Source organism: Macaca fascicularis, chromosome 1 (assembly GCF_037993035.2).
Source record: "Macaca fascicularis isolate 582-1 chromosome 1, T2T-MFA8v1.1".
NCBI classification, from domain to species: Eukaryota; Metazoa; Chordata; class Mammalia; order Primates; family Cercopithecidae; genus Macaca; species Macaca fascicularis.
This window is the reverse complement of record NC_088375.1, coordinates 170,881,090-170,905,147: the sequence shown is the minus strand read 5'-3', so window position 1 is coordinate 170,905,147 and position 24,058 is coordinate 170,881,090. Positions and strand designations below refer to the sequence as shown.

The window sequence follows — 24,058 nt, the reverse complement described above, 5'->3', positions numbered from 1 at the left end:
ATTGTGCAGATGGAGAAACAGATGAGGAATGGAGAAGTTCAATAACCCATGTGAGGTGGTACAGCTAGGAGGTGGCAGAGATGGGACTTGAATTCAACTCTCTGACACGTAAACCCTTCCAGCAATTGTGGTGGAATATGCTATCTCTGTTACAGGCTTCTCTTGTAACAAGCTGTGCTTGTTAGTGCTCCATAAGGAGCCTCTGGGAGCAAGGAAAAGGGAAAGATTTTTTGTGTTCACTTTCCATCCACACAGCCCTTTCTATTCTCAAGATTATGCTGGGGGGAGGAAGCACTAGAACTACTGTGAATGAAGTATTCACATTGTACCTAGATTAAAGCAAGGTGCTCTGCATAATTCTCACATTTAACCATACTATCATTATCCTTATTTCATTGATGAGCTTCAGAAAGTCAAGTTCCTTGACCCCAGGTTCCACCCAGAGAGGAAGTTCTGATGAGGAGATTTGAACACAGAAGAAGTCCACCATCTTGCCTCCCTCTTCGGTTTTCAATGACTTCTCCCTGACAGTCCTGTGGTGATGGCATTTGTGGTTTTAATTTCAAAGACCCTTACAATTGTTGATGGTTGATAGCATTTGGTATCCATTGGAAACTGCCAACACTTTTCACTGCTGCATTTGGAAGAAAACCATAGTGGGTTGACGTGTTAGTGATTCAGGACTTCTGGGAAACTGAGAGCACCCGTGTGTACTTATTTTGAGTCAATACTTTATGAATGACTTTGGCCCAAAAGGAGAAAAATCTGTCTTCTGAAATTGAGTGCAGGTCTCTTAGTGGCTTACCTCAGCAGGGAGCCAGTTATTACATAAGCTGAATACCAGGTCCGTGGGTTTCCCTAGCCTGAAAACGAAGCAGCATCTGCAGTTATGAGGAAAACAGAAAGACCCATTTCTCTGTGGCATGATACTGAACAGGCGGCTTCAGCCATGAGGATATTTTGGCCAGAGGAAAATGTAGCTTAAGAAAAGTCCCAGCTGGTTCAAGTAACTTAAGCCCAGCTATTCATGAAATATTATCTGACAGCTCCCCCCTCTCCTCAAGTGGCTGGGGACTGAGTCAGAATTGCCCCAGAAACCTGTGTTCTCATATGGGATTTTGGTATTCCAGGTTTACTCTACTTTGCACACTGGACAGCTTCATGAAAAGCTGTATTTGGTGCAGACGTTTTCTTGTGATGATAAAAGCATTTAGTAAATGTACTGGGAAGCTTGCCATGATGAATCCTTTTGTTAAGAAATTAACCAACATTAATTTCAAATGTAGGACTGTCCCACGTGCCCAGCACTATGCTTGCTGATGTGGGGTTCAGAGATTATGAGACATGTGAAACACTAGAATCTCCATGAAGGCAGCGATTTGTCCATTTTGTTTGCTGATGAAACTGTAGTATATGTAACAGTGTCTGGCACATAGTGGATGCGAAATAGATATTTGTTGAAAAAGCTCATAAGAGCTTGCAACCTAGTTTGCTTGCCTTAATTAATCAACTAATTATTAATTAATGAATGATTTTATTCCTTTATTCTACTTGTATGAGCATCCTTGAAGCCCTCAATTTTGTTAGGATATCTTTAATTCTTTTTATTATTTAAAAAGGTAGACGTGATGTGTTTGTTGTAGAAAATGAGAAAAGAGCAAAGATGTAAAAAGAAAAATAATTGAGACAATAATTATTTTCATTTAAGCTTATACCATTAGAAACTTTTTCCATGTAAATATCTGATTTTAAAAAATGAGTTTACTTCCCTTGCAAGTTGATTTTATAATTTGCTTTCCTCCCACTTATCAGTGTTATTGTGAACAGCTTTCCGTATCAAAATACACTGTTCTCAAATCATCAATTTTTAATCATCACACAATTTAGCATTGTGTGTGATTGCATCATAGTTTTCTTAATCCCTACTGTTGAATTGCTGGGCATTACTCCTCTCTCTGTTTCGTTAGTATAAACAATGCTGCGATTATCTGTTAATTTTTGTGCATATCCGTGATTATTTTCTTGGCAATAACCCTTAGAAGTGGAATTACTGAGTCAAAGGTAAAAGTCTTTTGATCTACACAATCATTGTGGCTACCATAAAGATTACAGAAATGCATCCCCCTCTCTGTGTTCTACGGAAATAAAGTGGTTTTTTTCTTTCTTTTTTTTTTTTTTTTTTTTTAATTGAGACAGAGTCTCGCTCTGTCGCCCAGGCTGGAGTGCAGTGGCTGGATCTCAGCTCATGCAAGCTCCGCCTCCCGGGTTCACGCCATTCTCCTGCCTCAGCCTCCCGAGTAGCTGGGACTACAGGCGCCCGCCACCTCGCCCTGCTAGTTTTTTGTACATTTTAGTAGAGACGGGGTTTCACCGGGTTAGCCAGGATGGTCTCGATCTCCTGACCTCGTGATCCGCCCTCCTCGGCCTCCCAAAGTGCTGGGATTACAGGCTTGAGCCACTGTGCCCGGCCAGTTTTTTTCTTTACACGTTACTGACGCCATGTATTGTCATTTAAAAAAATACTTAACTTTCTGGGTTAAAAAGGAGAATATTATTGTTATTTAAGTTAATATACTTTTGATTACTGGTGATGTTAAAAATCCTTTAAAATATTTTTTATCATTTGTATTTCTTCCTTTGCAAGTTACTGGTTTATATCCATTTTCTTCCTCAGAGACTGGAGGACAGCTCTTCTTTCCTTGGTCCCTCCCAATCCATGACGGGACTTGCTATGGCGTTTAGTCCACAGCCCCAGTAAATGTTGAATCCTCCCATCCACCCACTCATTTATCTACCCACTCACCCATCCATCCATCGATTTATATGTTGATTCATTCAGTGAGTACTGAAGACCTAATAGATCCAAGGTTTATAATTTAAGATAGTGCTTTGAAAATTTTTTGATATTGCTGCAGTTAACTGCAAATATTACTTTTTTTGTTTTGTTTTTTTGAGATAGGGTCTCACTCTGTCACCCAGGCTGGATTGCAGTGGTGCTATCATAGCTCACTGTAACCTCAATCTGGGCCCAAGTGATCTTCCTGCCTCAGCTTCCTTAGTAGCGGGGATAGGAATGCGTGCCACCACACTCAGCTAATTATTTTTTGTGGAGATGGGGGAGTCTTGCTTTGTTGCGCAGGCTGTTCCTGAACTCCTGGTTTCAAGCAATCCTCTCACCTCAGCTCCCAAAGTGTTCGAATTACAGGCATGAGCCCCCACACCCAGTCCAAATCTTACCTTTTTTTTTTTTTTTTCCCAAGACGAAGTCTCGATCTATTGCCCAGGGTGAAGTACAGTGGCACAGTCCTGGCTTACTGCAACCTCTGCCTCCCGGGTTCAAGCCATTCTCCTGTCTCAGCCTCCCTAGTAGCTGTGATTACAGGCATGTGCCACCACTCCGGCTCATTTTTGTATTTTTAGTAGAAATGGAGTTTCACCATGTTGGCTGGACTGGTCTTGAACTCCTCAGGTGATCCGCTCACCTAGGCCTCCCAAAGTATTGGGCGTGAGCTACTGTGCCTGGCTGTAAATCTTACCGTTTAAGAAAAGACATGTTAATATGAATTAATACAATGAGCAACTGATCCAAAAAGATTTTTTTTTTCTCCTAATGAGTTTTCCTTTGGATAATAGAACTGATCTGGTCTTTTCTGTGCACCCATCAGGGTTGGGTAGACAGAAATCAACAAACGTTTTCTGTAAAAGTCTGGATAGTAAGGATTTCAGGCTTTGCAGGCCATATAGACTCTGTTGCAACTATTCCACTCAGAGCAGCAGGAAAGCAGCCATAGATAATTTGTAAACAAATGAGCATGGCTATGTTCCAATAAAAACTTATATATAGAAATAAAATTTGAATTTCATACAGCTTTCATTTGTCAGTTTGTCTTTTGTTTTTTTCCCCCAGTCATTTAAAAATTTAAAAACCATTCTGAAGTTTGTAGGCCATACAAAAATAGACAGTGAGCTAGAGTTGGCCTGGGGTTTGCATTTTGCTGATCCCTGGGGTAGGGTCTCAGAAGCATGCTTTGAGGCAGTGAGAAGCTAATCTGGTTTTACACATTTGCTACAAACAACCCCAGAATGGATGATTCATAAATGAATAATAGAATTCAGTTTAGCTGAGGCTTGGATATGTATCCTACCTCTTAATGACTGGCAATGCATTCTTAGTGTTTTAGTAATATTTTAAACTTCTAAAAATACTTTTATTATATATTTACTCATAAAAATTTTACAGTTATGAGCAAAGAAAAAAATGCTTTCCTATCCTTTGTCAATATTTTGACGTATCTTTTTTCAGTCTTCCTATACGTATAGGGCTCGCATATGTATAAGGTCTTTCTTTACAGACTATGTTGAATCCTGCTTTCTCTTAGTAATATGTAGTAAATATTTGTCAGTGTTGTTGAATATTCAAATATAAACTCAAACCACAATAACATACCACTACATACCCACAGAACGGCTATGATTAAAAAACAACTAACCATAGTAAGCATTGGTAAGGATGTAGAGAAACTGAAATCCTCAACCATTTCTGGTAGGAATCTAAAATGGCGCAGCCACTTTGGACAACAACTTGGCAGTTTCTTTAAAAATTAAACTTAGCATATGACCTAGGAGCTCCAGTCCTGGGTATTTATCCAAAAGAAATGAAAACATATGCCCACACAAAGATATGTATGCAGATATTCAAAGCAGCATTATTTATAATAGCCAAAAATTAGAAACAAACCAAATGTTCATCAACTGGTGAATGGATAAACAAAATGTGGTGTATCTATACAATAGAATACTATTTAGTAATTAAAAGGAGCAAAATACAGATAGGCTACAACATGGATAAACCTCAAAAACATTATGCTAAGTGAAAGAAGTCAAGCACAAAAGACCACATATCGTGTGACTCATGTACATTACATTTCTAGAAAAGGCAAAAAACTAGAGACAGAAAGCAGATCAACGTTTGCCTTGGGCAAAGTGGGAATGGTTAGCAGCCATTTCCAGGAGCAGCAGAACTTTTGGGGATGATGGAAATATTCTAAAAGTCAAATGTGGTGATTGCATGACTGTATATATTTACTAAAGTCATTGAACTGTACACGAAATGGGGTCAATGTTATGTGAGTTATACCTCAATATAACTGGTAAAAATATTATTTGAAAGCTGAATTTTTAATAGTGTCATATTATTCCATCATGTAAATGTTTTATTTCTTTATCCTGTGTGACTTGGGAGAAATATTCAGTGTTTATTTCCTTTTAAGCCAAAATCCATATTCAGTAGGTTCGATTTGAGCCATTGGACTTAAACAAGAATGATTCAGAGGAATGAATCCCAATCCAGTTTTCAAGAGACTTAGCGTGGTCTCAATCCTGCCTGCAGCTGGGTGGACCTCAGTTCCCTCATCTGTAAGATCTAGAACAAAAATAAGCACAAGGAAATACTGGACTCCAGGGAATAGAGGATTAGAAATAGAAAACATAGTAGTGGCTGTAATGAATAAGACTGATTGCCCTAAAAGTAGGAGGCCAGGCACTGATTATTTTTATTTTTATTTTTTAGCTTTTAAGTTCAGAGGTACATGTGCAGGTTTGTTACATAGGTAAACTTGTGTTATGGGGGTTTGTTTTACAGATTATTGCATCACCTGAGTATTAAGCCTAGTACTCATTAGTTATTTTTCCTGATCCTCTCCTTCCTCCTACCCTCCACCTTCCTATATGCCCCAGTGAGTTGTTCCCCTGTATGTGTTTATGTGTTCACATCATTTGTCTCCCACTTACAAGTGAGGACATATTTGGTTTTCTATTCCTGCATTAGTTGGCTAAGGATAATGGCCTCCCACTCCATCCATGTACTTGCAAAGGACATGATCTCATTCTTTTTTATGGCTGCATAGTATTCCATGGTGTATATATACCATATTTTCTTTATCTAGTCTATCGTTGATGGGTATTTGGGTTGATTCCATGTTTTTGCTATTGTGAATAGTGTTGCAATGAATATATGCATGCATTTGTCTTTATAATAGAATGATTTCTATTCCTTTGGGTATATACCCAGTAATGGGATTGCTGGGTTGAATGGTAAGTCCATTTTTATGTCTTTGAGGAGTAACCACCCTGTCTTTCACAATGGTTGAACTAATTTACACTCCCACCAATGGTACATAAACATTCCTTTTTCTCCACAGCCTCACCAGCATCTGTTATTTTTTGACTTTTTAGTAATAGCCATTCTGACTGGTGTGAGATGGTATCTCACTGTGGTTTTGACTTGCATTTTTCTAATGATCAGTGATGTTGAACTTTTTTTCATATGTTTATTGCCCACATGATAGACTGGATAAAAAAAATGTGGTACATATACACCATGGAACACTATGCAGCCATAACAAGGAATGAGGTCATGTCCTTTGCAGGGACATGGATGGAGCTGGAAGCCATTATCCTTTTTTCATATGACTGCTGGCTGCATGTATGTCTTTTGAGAAGTGTCTGTTCGTGTCCTTTGCCCACTTTTTAATGGGGTTGGTTGTTTTTTTCTTGTAAATTTAAGTTATTTATAGATGTTGGATATTAGACCTTTGCTGGGTGCATCGTTTGCAAAAATTTTCTCCCATTCTGTAGGTAGTCTGTTACTCTGTCAGTAGTTTCTTTTGCTGCACAGAAGCTCTTTAGTTTAATTAGACCCCATTTGTCAGTTTTTGCTTTGTTGCAATTACTTTTGGTGTCTTTGTCATGAAACCTTTTCCTACAGGTGCTGTTTATTTACACTCCTGTCCCAATCTCACCCCACTCCCTTTCTTTTGCTGGTGGGAAGTCAGTAAGAACTGTGGGTGGGGTTCTGAGGTAATCAATACAAAGGAGAAGATAAGAAATTGGAGGGGACTCAGGGGAGATGGCAATGCTGACAAGGGGTTGGATGGAATTTGTTCTGTAAACTGGAAGCATTCTGCTTGGCCTCAACACTTGCCAAGGCATTGATGACGCACAGTTTGGATGATTTAATCACCAGGAAACTATCTAGGTTTCTTGTTCTGAAGTATGAGAGGAGAGCCTATTAAAGGAAGACCAAGGCTGGATATTGCCATGAAAATAATACATTTTAATGTTTGGCTTCTGAGTGGGGAGCTGGTACTCTATTCACTGTAGGGAAATTTAAACTTGGTGAAACTGAACTGGTTTCCAATTCCTTGTGTTCTCCATTTCCAGCCAAGTTCCAGGTTTTCCTAGAGTACAGCCAGGAGCATCTGTACCCAGGGAACACAGAATAAAACTGTGGAAACCAAACTTGTAAATGTTTTTTTCATTAGCTTCGGGCTCGCAGCCACCAATAAACTGTAGGTTTTAAAAAATCCTGTATTATTTTGCAAGTTAAGAAAATGTGCATATTCCCCTTATTTATATGTTCAGGATTTTCTTAAAATGTTACACATCAAGCATTTATCTGCTAAGCCACCCCAAAGGTAACAGCATTCTAGTTTTTGTACAAAAGAGAAAAAAAAATCCACTTAATAAACTTGCTGTAACTTGAGCCTGTTGGTGGTCTTGGAGGAAACCCAAATCCAGGTTTGGTTGATACTGTGTAAGTGAATGCAATTAGTAGTGGTTTTTCTAAAGTAGAAAGAGATGTAGAAAAATAATGCACAGCAAATTTAGGTCAGAGCTGGGAAGCTTATAAATCCTTATTTTTTTTTCATTACTTTAAGTAATAGGGCTTTTGTCTTTATTATGTAATTTCCCTAGCAATAATACATTTTAAAACATTTTTCTGTTAATTTCATACATTTGATCAGAAAGCCACAGTTCATAAACCCCTGTGATGTGGCAGCTGGCACTGTTTATATACAGAAGATGACTTCTTTTTCATCCCTGGGAGGCCAGCACAAAAATTACTGATGGGGGCAACTTTCACTACCTGTTTTTCCATTTAGTAGAAGGTTTGCAAAGCAGTTTTCAGTTGATCAGCATCCTCCTGATAGGCTAAGGAGTGAACTGACCTTTACATGCATGGTGTATTTCAAAGCATGTGATTTGATTCCAGCATGTTTAAACCTAAGCAACTAGATTGTAAGGTCTGTAAAGACAGAGAATTTGTCTTTCTGGTTTTTTACTCTATTCCCCTGGCACATAGTAGGTGCTCAGGAAATATTAACTACCATTCTCCTCTCTAAGATGCAGCTACTCCTCTCCAGCTGTATGGTCCTTGCTGCTCCTCCTTGAACTTGCCAGGCTACTCCTGCTTCAGCACTTTGGAGACCACAGACCAGCAGGGATCACTCCCTTTCCTCTTCTAGGTCTTTGTTCAGATTATACCATCTCAGTGAGGCCCTAACTATCTCCTTCCTTTATTTTTTTTTTACATCATATCATTGCCATCTGATAAACTGATATATTGATGTACTGATATATTGACTTACTTATTTGGGAATGTGAGCAACACCAGGACAAGTGTTTCTGTCTGATTTGGTTATTGCTGTATACCCAGTGCCTAGAACATAGTTACTATAATTTACTTGGATGAATTGAGTAAATGGATGTTCCACCACGTACTGGCTGTGTGGTAATACCTAATGCATTTGCTCTCTTGGATCCTTTGTTTGAGTCCCCATTTGTTTCATATGGCATATGTGGGTCAGATGAGATGTTGCACATGAAAGCTCTTTTATGCTATGTGTTATGCAGTGTATTCATTCATTTATTCATTTAATCAACCAGATGCAGTTCCTGCCTTCACAGAGCTTAATAATTGGACAAATAAGTAATTTCACCAAAGTGGGGTAGCAGGTGACAGGAATAGTGTGATAGGGAATGTGCAGCCTGCTATGGGAGCACCCCCACGAGGGATTCCTAATTCAGATGTGGGGACAGGACCCTGAAAGGCTTCCGGGAGGAAGGAGCATAGAAGCTGAGATCTGGAGATGGAATGGGCATTCAACAGGCGAAGGGAGTGTGATGTAATTGATGGCATGGAGATTATTGCAGGTAGGAGGAATAATATACAGAGTCTGGAAGTGCAGAACCATAGAGTACTGGTGGAACTGAAAGTAATTCAGTCTTTCTGGAACATCCAGTGTGGGGGCAGATAAGTGGATAGGGATGTGGCTTGTGATATAGTCTAGGGACAGATCAAGGAGCACTTTGCAGGCCATGCTGGGGAGCTTGGATTTGATCCTAAGGACAGTGTGGAGCCATGGAAGTCTTCCAAGAAAGGAGTGACTTGGTCTGACTTTCATTTTCAACAGTCATTTAATGGAGTAAGACAGCTTATTTCCTCGCCAAGGAACTTGAACACAAGCTCCCAGGAAGGGAGGTTGTGAAAACAGTGAAAGGGCCTTCCAGAAAGTAAATCCTTAAGCTCCATGAAATCTGCTGCAATTCTGTTGAATCTGACTGGTGAGTATCATAGCAATGAGGCCAAAAAAAAAATTTCATAAAAAGCTTAATTATCTTTGAGGCCATAGCTCATACTTGAGGGAAGGGACACGGTAATGCTACAGACATATATATTTGCATTAACTTTTACGCCACTATGGGGCAGACAGTTAAAGCAGGGGTGGAGGAGTCAGAGCAGTTTTGAATCTGCTTTTAAGGCACAGAAAGTGTCACAGTACCTCCTGTCTAGCACTGGTTGCCAAAGTAAAAGAAAGTGGCAACAATAGGGCATAAGGTAGTGGAGAAGAGGCTGGGTAGACCTTGGCTGTATCCTTGCTTTGCATCTTACTTATTGCCAGTGTTTTAATTCATTTCTACACTGCTATAAAGAACTACCTGAGACTGGGTAATTTATAAACAAAAGAAGTTTAATTGACCCAGAGTTCTGCATGGCTGGGGGGGTCTCAGGAAACTTAAAATCATGGTAGAAGGTGAAGGGGAAGTGAGGCATGTCTTACATGGCAGAGCAGGAGAGAGAGTGCTAAGAGAGAAGTGCCACTTTTAAACCATCAGATCTTGTTGGTTTAAAAGAACCACTATCATGAGAACAGCATGGGGGAAACCACCCCCATGATCCAATCACCTCCCACCAGGTCCCTCACTTGATGCGTGGGGATTACAATTTGAGATGAGATTTGGGTGGGGACACAGAGACACACCATATCATTTCACTCCTGACGCCTTTCAAAGCTCATGTCTTTTTCACATTTAAAAGCCAATCATGCCTTCCCAACAGTCCCCCAAAGTCTTAACTCATTGCAGCATTAACGCAAAAGTCCAAGTCCAAAGTCTCATCTGAGACAAGGCAAGTTCTTTCTGCCTATGAGCCTGTAAAATCAAAAGCAAGTTAATTACTTCCAAGACATGATGGGGGTACAGGAATTTGGTAAATGTTCCCATTCCAAATAGGAGAAATTGGTCAAAACAAAGGGGCTGCAGGCCCTGCGCCAAGTCCAAAACGCAGCCGGGCAGCCATTAAATCTTAAAGCTCCAAAATAATCTCTTTTGACTACATGTCTCATATCCAGGGCATGCTGATGCAAGAGGTGGTGGGCTCTCAAGGCCTTGGGAAGCTCTGCCCCTGTGGCTCTGCAGATACAGCCCCCCTGACAAACAGCTGCTTTCATGGGCTGGCATTGAGTGCCTGTACCTTTTCCAGGTACACAGGGCAAGCTGCCAGTGGATCTACCATTCTGGAATCTAGAGGCTGGTGGCCGTCTTCTCACAGCTGTACTAGGCAGTTCCCCAGTGGGGACTCTGTGTGGGGACTCCAACTCCATTTTTTCCCTCTGCCTGCCCTAGTAGAGGGTCTCCATGAGGGCTCCACTCCTGCAGCAGGCGTCTGCCTGGACATTCAGACATTTCCATATATCCTCTGAAATCTAGGCAAAGGCTTCTGAAGTTCAACTCTTATCTTCTGTGCACTCGCAGGCCCAACACCAGGCGGAAGCTGCCAAAGCTTGGGGTTCCCACACTCTGAAGCAATGCCTGAGCTGTGCCTTGGCCCCTTTTAGCCATGGCTGGAACTGGAGTGGCTGAGACTCAAGGTGCCATGTCCTAAGGCTGTACAGAACAGGGAGGGCAGGAGGGACCCCTGGCCCACAAAACCAGTTTTCCCTTCTAGGCCTCTGGGCCTGTGATGGGAGGGGTTTCCATGAAGATCTCTGAATTGCCCTGGAGACATTTTCCCCATTGTCTTGGGTATCAACATTTAGCTTCTCTTTACTTATGCAAATTTCTGCAGCTGGTAGCTTGAATTTCTCCCCAGAAAATGGGTTTTTCTTTTCTACAACATGGTCAGGATACAAATGTTCTAAACTTTTATGCTCTGCTTCCCTTTTAAACATAAATCCCAATTTCAGACCATCTCTCTGTGAATGCCTATGACTGTATGCTTTCAGAAAAAGGCAGGTCACATCTTGAATGCTTTGCTGCTTGGAAATTTCTTCTACCAGATACCCAAACCATCTCTCTCGAGTTTAAAGTTACATAGATCTCTAGAGCAGGGGCAAAATGCCACCAGTCTCTTTGCCAAAGCATAGGAAGAGTGACCTTTGCTCCAGTTCACAATAAATGTTTGAATTTTTTTTTTTTTTTTTTTTTTTTTGAGACGGAGTCTCGCTCTGCCGCCCAGGCTGGAGTGCAGTGGCCAGATCTCAGCTCACTGCAAGCTCCGCCTCCCGGGTTCACGCCATTCTCCTGCCTCAGCTTCCCGAGTAGTTGGGACTACAGGCGCCCGCCACCGCGCCCGGCTAGTTTTTTGTATTTTTTAGTAGAGACGGGGTTTCACCGTGTTAGCCAGGATGGTCTCGATCTGCTGACCTCGTGATCTGCCCGTCTCGGCCTCCCAAAGTGCTGGGATTACAGGCTTGAGCCACCGCGCCCGGCCGCAAATATAAAGATTATGCTTTACAAATATTTATGGCTTCTGGCATGCTTAGGAATAGTGAAATTACATCAATGCTTTCTGTCCCAAGGGCTTTTATTTGACTTTTCTTCTTTTTTTTGGGTTTTTTTTTCCAACTCAGGGAGAAAGCTCAGTTAGTTACTGACCTGGCATTGCTTTCTCTCTAACATCCTGTGTAGCTTTTGTCCTCTCCATCTAAGCAGGCTGTTAAGTTCTTGTAGTAAGAAAGATGTTACCCTGAGCTTAGACCCTCTTGGTGGAGCTGAGATGGAGACGCCTCAGGAAGCATGGGGCATTTGAGCCGAGGGTTGGCAGGGTCTCCTTCAGATATTTAAAGTGGGTTACTCTGAGCCTGCAAACTAGAGGGTCTATGTGGTGTCTCTAGAAGAATTACTTTTGTACCCCTAGATGAATTAAAAAGTAATTATACTGAGTGTTTTATCATGCCTGTATACGGATATATAAGATTCCATGTTTCTAGCTGGTGTTACTATTAAGAACAGAATGTGTTTCAAACATATTTGATTTTATTAAATTAGTTTACCCTGTAGTCATAGGAGGGGTACTGCTGTTTACATGCTGAATCTTAACAAAACTATAAAATAGCATTTTTAAAAAATGGCAGCTCTCCTGCTCTGATGCTTTGACAATGAATGTTATCTCTTTTTGTTTCTATGATGAGCACATGGGACTTAGCCTTACTCTTAAAATTGATTTTTCCAAAACCAAGAGTCATTAAATTTCTTCCTCTGAGACAAAGTATTCAGGCCTCCTCCTCTTCTAGCACTAGTTTAGAAAATGTGGTTAGTCTTTCCATGTGGGAGTTCTTGTGCTTTGTGCGTTGGCTCCAAGATGGCAAGTGGACTACTGTTCCAAGATCTGGGCCCAAGGCATTCTGATGGGCTCGCCTGGACTTGTATATAATGACCAGAAGGAATTGGTCTGGACTGCCATTACCGCCAGCCACTACCTGGTCAATTCTGCTTGGGAAATGGCTCTAATCAACATTCTTCAAGACCTGCTGTTCATGGCTGCAGGTGGCAGGCCCGTGGATCAATAATTGGCTGGGGTGGTTGGCCCCACTGGTCAGCTTCCCTCCTTGAACCCTATCTACCTGTTGCTGCCTCCTCCATCCTCCCCTAAAGTCACACAGCTTCAAATAAGGTGGTCTCATCTATTTTGGTGCTTTCCCTTCTTTCTTAATCTCCCATAAAGGAAAAAGCACAGGTTCCAGAAGCCTGGTTTTAAATCCCAGCTCTGTTATTTATCAGCTTTGTGATTTTGGACAAGTGACTTAATCTCTCTGAACCCTTGCTCACTCATTTTAAAATGATGTCACTCATCCCTATCAGAGCTGTTGAGAAAACATCATGCAAACCATCTTGTACAATGCCAGGCACAGAGAAGGCCTTCTGGAACTGGAATCCACACACATCTTGCCAATTACTTTTTGAGTAGGTCAATTGCTAGCATGTCTCCAGAGCCAAAAGATTAGTTGATCCTCCTTTCTTTGTGCCAGGCTCTGCCCAGGCCCAGGGGCTACAGAGATGAGTAAGAGGAAGTCCCTACCTGTAAAGGCACTCCCAGTTTTGCTCAAATCCATTTTTCCAACAAATGTATTTTGATACCTACTGTGTGCAAAATTTATGTGCCTTTAGGGAGGATATTGAGATGATTCAGTCGCTCATTTATTCCTCGGTCATCTGTAGTGTGCCAGATATTCTTAGAAGCACTATGGGTAGAAACAACAGGCAAGACATTGTCTTTCCTTTTGAGAAGCTCATAGTGCAGTAAAATACTCTAAAGTATGGGAAAAGTAGGTGGAAAGAGAGTATGATTTCATTGTTAAAAGGCACTTGTGTTGTTGGACAATATAGGCTGCACACAGAAATGTGGATTTCATTTTTGCAAGTACTCAGATCTTGATAGAGCTTCATTGAGACCACCCTCTTCTTTTAAAGCTGAGGAAATGGAGCTTGGGAGTGATTAATATGTCACACATTTAGGTAAAAGTAAAGCTGACACTAGCCTCACAGCAACTTTAATTTGTGTAGTGACTAAAGTGAAAACACTCTCTTCTTGATTCTGTTCTCTTCTTGATTCTGTTGTCTCCCAGCAGAGATTTTATAATTTGAAAACATTGTTCCTTAGGTAGCCCCAAGAGGTAGAATTTCAGATCTGCTGCTTGCTTTTTGTCAACTATTGCATTCCATCCTCCCAATAGCCCCGCTGGGGTCAGGACCATTTTGAACTTAAAGAACTTGCTCAAGGTTACGCAACTTGATATACGAAGTCAGGATTTGAATCCAGGTTTGCCTGATTCCAGAGTCCAGGCCCTAAGCCTCAACCCCATAGTCCGTCCATGATTCACTCTCATTGTAGTATCTGATGGCTTTTGAGACTTTGTAGAAAAAAGCACTTCTTATATCATTTTTAGGACCTGCTTATCTGAACCAGTGGGAAAACTAAATTTATGAACCATAAATAGCATCTATAGATGTGGAATGCCAAGTGAGTTAGGATATATTAATAAATAGGAACAAAAAGTTATGACCAAAAGTTGTTTTCCTATAGCCAGTTTCTTAAGATTTCATAATTAGCAGGGGGGAATTCTGAGTGGATGAGTATGAAAAGGCCTCTGCAGATAGCCCAAGAGGCGATACTAAAGTCCAGAGGTTATAAACGAAAGAGGAACAGACACTGTCGATTTTTCTCTACTCCATGACATCTTCTTGCAGAAATTCTACACTTGGCACTAATCAGACCTAAAGTTAATTTCTTAAAATCACCAATGCCTTATTTAAAGAGGTTAACATTCTGCATGTAGCTGATCCACTACCAAACAAAAACACCCCTGGTTCTTTTGTGACCACTAATGCAATTGACTTTCTGTCTTTTTAAAAATGTCCCCTCCTATCCCTCCATCTTTGTCTCCCAATTAATTTGTGTTTATTTTGTAAAAAGCTTGTGGGCCTGTTGAGTTGATATCGCTAAAGGCTGACAACCACATAGAGGTGCCTCTTACAGTGATGAAGTGTGTGTGCCTGTTGGAATTATCTGTTAACCAGCATCAAGACATTGGTGCCCTGTCTTGGATGAATGGCATGATGAGGCTGAGCTTAACTTGGCCAAAGCAGCAGGGGTCTAAGAGAATGTTTCTGTTCCCTGTAAAGAAGGGTAGTCAATCATCTGTACTTTCCACTGGACTCCAGTTTCTATCCAGCGTTGAAAATTGTGCTTACCCTGTAAGAGCCACATGACAAGTGTTCAGTATGTCAGATTTGTTTTCATTTTATACTGCGTATGAATTTGACCTCCACAGTAGGGCTGCGTTAATTTCCCAAAGCTCTTCCAATAATTATATTCTTTTTTTAAAAATATGCATACTATTATTCTTTTTCGGATTGTGTTATGGCTGGTGTTTTGAAAGTGGTTAAAGCATTACTGGTGGCATATGGGGCAATGTGTACATGATGCACATTTCCAGATGGAAACAGCCTCCAAAGTTCACTATGTAGTTTGTGTAGCTATTCTAGTCATTTCATTGGACTGAACTCAGTACTTTCTGGCCAGTAGAGTAGGTTTTTTTCTTTGACAAAATTAAGTTTGGATAACCTTTTCTGAAAAGCAGTTTCAATGTGTCATATTGACATTTATATTGGTAATTAATTGTTTGTGGCTGCCAAAAGAAAGTGTGTATCTTTGCTTGAGGCCAGGAGTTCCAGACCAGCCTGGCCAACATAGTGAGACCTTGTTTCTACAAAAAATACAAAAATTAGCTGGGCACAGTGGCGTGTGCCTGAAGTCCCAGCTACTTGGGAGGCTGGGGTGGGAGGATCAATTGAGTCCAGGAGATCGAGGCTGCAGTGAACCATGATCCTGCCACTGCACTTTAGCCTGGGTGACAGAAACGAGATTCTGTCTCTTAAAAAGTAAGTATGCATGTAATTGTGTATGAGCTAAGTTACTCTTCCTGTCACATTTGTATGGTAGCTACAGTCAGGCACTGCATAATCATCTTTCTGTCAACGTTAGAACTGCATATAAGATGGTGGTCCAATAGGGTTATAATGGAGCTGAAAAACTCCTAGAGAGGCTGTAGTTGTTGTAATGTTGTAGTACAGTGCATTACTCATGTGTTTGTGGTGATGCTGGTGTAAATAAACCTGCCCTGCCAGTCCTGTATAACTATAGCACTGCCAGTTATATACATATACCTACTTGTATACTGATAATAGTATACTTGATACTTGATAATAGTAATAAACAACTATGTTACTGGTTTGTGTATTTACTATACTTTTTATTATTATTATTTGAGAGTGTACTGCTTTTGCTTCTAAAACAAAACATTACCTGTAAAACAGCCTCAGGCAGGTTCTTCAGGAGGTATTTCAGAAGAAGGCATTGTTATTGCCCCTTGAAGAGCTTCTAGGGGACAATACATGGAGGTGGAAGACAGTGATATTGATGATCCTGACCTGTTTATGTCTTAATTTTTAACTTAAAAACGTTTAAATAGAAAAAAGCTTATGGAACAAGGATATAAAGAAAATATTTTTTTACAGCTGTAAAATGTGTTTATGTTTTAAGCTAAGCATTATGAAAAAGTCCAAAGTTAAAAAATAAAAAGTTTATAAAGTAAAAAAGTTACAGTAAGCTAAGTCTAATTTATTATTGAAGAAACAAAAATACTTCATGAATTTAGTGTGGCCTAGGTGTACAGTGTTTATAAAGTCTACAGTAGTGTATAGTAATGTCCTATGCTTTCACTTTCACTCACACCGATTCACCCAGAGCAACTTCTAATTCCTGCAAGCTCCATTCATGGTAAGTGGTCTCTACAGGTATAACATTTTTAATCTTTTATACTGTATTTTTACTGCATCTTTTATATGTTTAGGTATGTTTAGCTATACAGATACCATTGTGTGACAGTGGCCTACAGTATTCAGTGTGGTAATGTGCTGTACAGGTTTGTAACCTCGGAGCGATAGGCCATATCATAAAGCCTAGGGGTGGAGTAGGCTATACCATCTAAGTTTGTGTAAGTACGCTCTGTGATGTTCACATGACAGCAAGCATATCAACTAAGGATGCTTTTCTCAGAACATATGTTGTTAAGTGACGCATGGCTGTAATTCATGCATTAATTGGTTACCTGTACCCTCTATTTAGGGCTTAAAAAGTCAGATCTATCCATCTAAGATGCTTTTAAGTAACATTTACCTTAAAGAAATAGATGGTTCATTGGTTTAAAGAAAGAGACAGCTGAATTGGATGGGGAAGCCAGATTTTGACTGTATTTCTAAGAGGAGTTATTCTGTAATGTTTTGGTAAAAGAATGTCTATCTATCTATCTATCTATCTATCTATCTATCTATCTATCTATCTATCTAATTTGGCATCTATTCACTAATCTGTCTGTAATACAAATATTCTGAACACTTAAAAAGTGTAAGAAGGCTCTGTAGTGCAATGCATAGCACACTGAACTTTTTTGTTTCTATATTGGTTTACTGCAATTAAAAACTAATATATGTATCAAAGAAAATTCAGAAAATAAAGAAACATTGAGAAAGTGAAAGACTATTAAATCTCCCCAGGCTCATATTATTAACACAAAAAATCACTTTTAATATTTTGGTACATTTCCTTCAGGCTTTTTTGCCCTATGCATACATTTTCATCCATAAATGTAATCATCTTGTCGATGCTATTTTGTAGCAAGTTTTTTCTTTCACTTAATATATATACTATTTTTTCAAGTCTTTATAGCTATTGTTTTTCTTTTTTATTTCCTTGAGATTGGGTCTTTCTATGTTGCCCAGGCTGTACTTGAACTCCTGGGCTCAGGTGATCCTCCTGCCTCAGCCTCCTGAGAAGCTGGGACTTCAGGCACATGCAGCCTTGCTTGGCGAAATATTATCTTTAGTGTTTTGTGTGATATAACACTGAGTGAGCACAGCCTACATGGTTTATTTAGCCATCACTCAGTGGTTGGATATTTAGGGTATTTCATCATTATTGTCTTTGAAAATTAAATAAAACAAAATTTGATGAAAGTCCAAGGTGGCCCTACACAGTGGCTGAATATATCCCATCAGTCTGTTACATTATTCACATGTAAAGGGAAAAACAACCCCCTAAAACTCTGCATCTGAGAGGGGTATATATTAAATTAAGCTTAAGGAAGTGCTTATGAACAGTAGAAAATGAGAGTTGGTAAATGGAGTCATTTTATTTCATAAAGGTGCCTCAGAGCTTTAAGCCCAAACCCCTACACTTTGAGTCACTTTGGATTTTGTGCATCTGTCCACGATGCACCGTGATTTTGTCTTATACAGTGTTCAGTGCGACGCATTAAATCTTTCTTCCTTCACAGTTATCAGAATCTGTGGAATAGGACCTGAGCAAACCTAGAAAAGTCTCTCTGCTTGTCTGTTTAGATTTTTGGTTTTTTTTTTTTTTTTTTTGAGATGGAGTTTCCCTCTTGTCACCCAGGTTGGAGGGCAATGGCGTGATCTGGGCTCACTGCAACCTCTGCCTCCCAGGTTTGAGCGATTCTCCTGCCTGAGCCTCCCCAGTAGCTGGGACTGCAGGTGCGGGCCACCACGCCTGGCTAATTTTTTTGTATTTTTAGTAGAGATGGGGTTTCACCATGTTGACCAGGCTGGTCTCGAACTCTTGACCTCAGGTGATCCACCCACCTTGGCCTCCCAAAGTGTTGGGATTACAGGTCTGAGCCACCGCACCTGGCCCTGTTTAGATATTTTAAAACAATCTTTCAATTCTGAGTAGAATAGTATTTGTATAATAGTTTTGAGTTGAAGGCAAATACTTTCAAAGAGTTCAGTTCTTTTCTTTTCAAAATGTAAGTTATAAAAATGCATGATTCTTCCTGAGGAGCCAGCTAGGCATCAGACTCTGGAGCCGGACAGCCTGGGTTTATTTCCTGCTCCACCACTTTCGGCTGGGTGAACTTGGGTATGTTACTTGACTTGCCTGGGTGTCAATTTTCTCATCTAGAAAATGGGAATAATACTATTCACTCATAGGTTTATTGGGCTGGTTTAAATAAGTTAAAACACAGTGGTAACTACTACTGTTCTCAACAGGTTCCTAAGGGTCTGCATTTCTAGCGCTTTAGCACTTCAATGGCATTTATAATGTTCTGGACTATCCTTCACTGAATGGTTTTTCTGTGAGTATTTCTATGAGTATTTCTTCCCCAATCAGTTTATGATGATGGTAATCATACTGGCCACCACTTTTGATGGAGTATTATAATACACACTCTACACGTATTACAAAATGTAAATCTTATTGCCTTTTATGAGGTATGCGTTTTCACTATTTTCTTTTTAGAAGTTTAGTAACTAAAGGTTGTAGAGGTTAAGTAACTTGCTCAAGGTCATAAAATTGCTAAATCTGGAACTTGGAACTAAATTCTAGTCTGGTGTATGTGTCACCACCCTGCTTTTGTAATTTCCTTTAAGGAAGGGACTTTTATGCTTTTTAGATCCCTTACAGATTTCAGCACAGTTCCATGAACAGAGTAGGTCCTCAGTAAGGTGTTTTTTTGTTTTTGTTTTTTTTTTTTTTGTTTTTTTTTAATTTGAGATGAAGTCTTGCTCTGTTGCCAGGCTGAAGTGTAGTGGCACAATCTCGACTCAGTGCAACCTCTGCCTCCCGGGTTCAAGCAATTCTCCTGCCTCAACTTCCCAAGTTGCTGGGACTACAGGTGCACACCACCATGCCCGACTAGTTTTTGTATTTTTGGTAGAGACGGGGTTTTACCATATTGGCCAGGATGGTCTTGATCACTTGACCTCATGATCCGCTAGCCTCAGCCTCCCAAAGTGCTGGGATTACAGACGTGAGCCACTGCGCCCAGCCAGTTTTTTGTGTTTTTAAATGAATGAAGGTAGAAGTGATCCTGTGGATAGTAGAATTTTTTTCTCCAGTAAGATAACCAACAATACTGCTTTTTAATCAATGAAATTATGAGTCTTAGAATTTTGTTCTGCTTCCATATTACATCTATGAGAATGATGAATTTGTAATTATTTGTGTATGAAACTGGTTGTATTTCATGTGAAAAAAATGTACAGACCCTGTATTTGAGACTCTGATTTGAGAAAACCTGAATTAGCATTACTTCGATAACCACTGAAGCAATTTTAATTTAAATAAAGGATACAACTAATTCTGGATCTGTTTTTAGCTATTTCATTGACACACTTTTATTGAGCATATACATTGTGCAAAGCTCTCTGCAGGGGACTAAGGATTTAAGGATGAATATGATGGTTTCTATATGTAAGAGGATTTTATCCAATATCATGAGTTTAGCTACACCCTGATGCTAATGACCCCCATATATCTTTAACCCCAGCCCTTACCCTTTTGTCTTCATTATTCATCTCTGTGTTGGATACTTCCACATGGATGTCTCATAGGTCTCCAGACTGAATTATTATCTCATCCTCAGCACCCACTATGCCTCACTACATATTAAATTCTTGTACCTGTTATATATTCCACCTCTGTTAGTGACACCTCTGTCTAAAGTAACCATTCACACCACTGTCCAAACTTCAACCTTCAAACAAACAAAAAAACCACAAGTAATCTTTGATTCCATTTTCTCCCTAACGTTTTACATTTGGCCATTCACCAATCCTGCTGACTTTTTCCCCCTAAATATCATCAAGAACTGTGAAGGATTTGAGACTTTATCTTACTTGCAAATGAACTTGCCTGCCACAGTTACATGGATGCTGGCAAAAGACTAAGGATTCCTGGGTTAAAGACAAAGAACTTTATTAGTCATAGCAATAGCAATAGCCAGAGTGTTTCTCCAAGACCCAACTCCCATAGGATGTCATGAAGACGGCCAGGTGACATCCATACATGCAGTGCATTGTGTTACAGGAGAGGAATTCTGAACTTAAGGAAACCAAATCTTTTATATTGAGTAACAAAGATGCTTCACCTTTGCTCCAGAGGGAGATCATTTCTTCCAAGGCTGTTCTCCATATAAACATCTTTGAAAAGTTAGTCTGGAACCAAGGGCAGCCTGTGCTTTGCTCACGAGATGTGCAGAAACCGAAGGGACTCATGGAGAATGTCTCCCAACAAATACTTCTTGCATCTGTTCCCTCTGCTCCTTCTTTTTTTTTTTTTTTTTTAATCGAAGGTCCCTTACTGCTCCTGCTTCCGTGAGTAGCAGTGACCAGGGGAAAAGGGAGAGGAACCAGCTGTCACAGGGAGGGGTCATCTCCACAACATTCCATTTATACACAGAACTAAACAGACAAACACAGAGTCACTACTGCGGTTAGAAGTTGGCAGCATAGGAAGGGGGAGGAAAAGGTGGGGAGTGGGGGTGTTGTTAAAAAAAAATACAGGCCACGCCACAACTGGGGTGCCTGGGGAGAATTTGGTTTGCTTCCACCCAAGAGGAATCAGAAGATCAAAAGCAGTTTGGGAAGACCAGAACCATCAGGGATGGAGGGAGGAGGAAAATCCAGGGGGTGGGGGGTCTGTTTGGCAACTGGGGTGAAGGGATTGCACTCCCTCTGCTGGGATCCTCCCCAGCCCTTCAGGTTTGAGAGGAAGGGAACAGCCTGCAACCCCCAACAGTAGATGTGGGGCTGCCAGATGCTCCAGGCAGGGGACCAGAAGGGGCTCACAAACGCTTGTCCTCCAGGGAGATGACCGCACTGCCCCCCAGCTTCTCTGCCAGGGTGCAGCGGTCCTTGACCTCCTCATAGCAGTTTGCGTGTAATTCATGCTTGACCCCTGTCAGGTTCTTCTTGATGGCGTCCTTGGAGCTGGAATAGGTCATTTTGCTGTTAAGGGGCGCAGACTCAGGGACCCAGAAGATAAACACCAGGTCCTCCTTCTTGCTCTCCTTGGTCCTGTAGGCTGTGTCATAGAGGGCGTAGTGGCAGTCCTTATCTGGCAGCATCCTGACAAAGGTGGCACAGGGGTTGTCGATAGTCTGGCCCACATTGCCCACCAGGATCTTCTTGATGACGTTCTTCTTGTCCTCACCAAGGCAGAAGAGCACTGCCTTCTTGTGCTTCTTCACCTCCTCTGGCATTGAAGACTTACGCACCTTCATGCCGTTGAACATGTTCATGACACCATCACACAGCCACACCGGAGGCCATGTTTCCGGAAGCGAAAAGGAGAGGGCTCCGAGAGCCGCAGAAGACGAGAGCTCTGCAGCCGCTGCCGGGACCCGACTGCCCTCTGCTCCTTCTTTGCACCATTAGATGGACATTGCTCATAGGAAGACTGCAACAACTTTTTAGCTGATTTCCCTAAGTCTGGGTGGGTCTCTCTTCATATCAGTCCTCCACACCTTGCTGAAGTAGCCTCCTGAGACACAGATCTGACTCTTTCCGGCTTAAAGCCATTTACTGCCTGCCTGTTGTCTATAGGAAAGGCCCAAGCTCCTTAGCATGATACCAAAAGGATTTTCAGACCAGCCCTTGCTGATCCATCTAGACTTAGGAGGGCAGCATATCAGAGTGATTATCTCCTTTACTGCCCCAGTGGCTTAACCTTTGTAGCCTCGTTTCCTCATTGCTAACATTAGGATGATAAAACCTACCTCATGGGTTGGTGAGAATTAATCAGCTCACACAGGGTTAGCCCTCAGTAAATGTTGGCTGGTATGGTTGTGTTTTTCCACTCTCTGCCTCACACTTTAAGATCAGGCTACATGGTTTTCTGCTCACTCTGTGTCCCTTTTCACCATGGTTAGTGCCTTTATTCCTGCCACCCACTCTTCTTGCAATGTCCTCCAAACCCTATTGCCAGGCTTCACGCTGGTTAGGCACATCCTCTTCCTTCTCTTGGATGCTCCATGCACATGTCGGCCATTGAGCTATAAATATCTACTAATAAGTCAGTTACTGCTGCTAGACTATTAACTTTATGGGGATGGGGGTTGTTTTATTTGTCTTTGTGTTGCTAGCACATAGCATGTGTTGAAGAAAATGGTGGATGAGTACACGAAAGAACAAAAGGAATTCACAGTCTGCTAGGGTATTTGGGGTCTAGGGATGAAGGGTGGAAGGCAGCTAAGTAGCTTAATAATAACAGGTGAGAGAATCTGGGTAAAGTTGGGGCTGAGGTGAGAATTAGGCCCTATAGGAGTCCAGTGTAGGGAGTTTGCTTGTTGAGTGTGGTGCATGTGGTGAGGCAGCCTGTTTAAAGTTACCTCCTCAATGAAATAAAGCAGCCCCTTCTAGGCAATCTTAATTACTCCCTTTCCTGAAAGAATCTATTGCAATTGGAAGGTCATGCAATCTGCCTTCTGGTAAGATCTTCAGTTCCTCGGAATACAATGAATTCTCTATTACCTGGAGGAGGGGGTAGAAAGGAGCTTCTTTTTAATTAAATTGTCTCTGCAACAGAAAGTGACTTTTTCCCGCCTTTTGAAGTCTGCCAGTTGTCCTCAGCCTGGCTCAAATCACTCTCCTTGAATTCATTGTTACATTAGTGCACCCTGCATTGTGAGTTATAATTTAATGTGAGCATATCTAATTCCCTAATGAGATGGAGACTCTTTGGGAGTTTATGTTTTTTTTTCCCTGAAATGTCTAATGTCATACTTTTGAATTAAGAAGGCCTTCTACATATATTTATAGACTGGGTGAGTTTCTCCATACATATGTTAAGAACTTTCAAATAATTAGAGCACAGCCTTGATTTCAGAATGCCAATGATCTTCTCCAGGGCTTCAGCTTCCCTGAAAGAACAGCTACTCAGGGCCTATTATTAAATGTTTAAGGTGCCATTTTTTATTAACTTTGAAATAAAAACAAGTATTTGGAAAATATTGATAAATGAACAAACAAAAAAACCTGAAGTAACCCTACTAGTAGTTGTGATAACTACTATTATAATAGTATTTGGAGTATGTCTCTATAATCTGTCTTCCTTGGCTTCATGTTTTTGCTTCTCTTTCTCTTTCAATGAGTGAGGTCATCTTTTATCACTCATCTGGCAATCTGCTTTCTTCTCCTTAACATCAGTAACATCAGTAGATATTTATTAAAAGTGATGATGCTGGAGAATTTCTTTTAGGTTCCTGTTTCAACCCGTAACCCACTGTTTTGCCTTTTTTTGCCACTGCCTGCCTTTTTTTGATTTCTGTTTGTATCTCTGGATTGACCCACTATTGTG

General features: G+C 40.8%; 1 protein-coding gene and 1 pseudogene across 3 annotated transcripts in view; one reads left to right on the top strand and one right to left on the bottom strand.

Annotated features, from left to right (window-relative positions):
• Positions 1-24,058, top strand: part of ROR1 (receptor tyrosine kinase like orphan receptor 1) — a 408,557-nt gene that overhangs the window by 45,453 nt on the left and 339,046 nt on the right. The window lies entirely within an intron of this gene.
• LOC102127322 (cofilin-1 pseudogene) lies at positions 21,410-22,032 on the bottom strand (annotated as a pseudogene).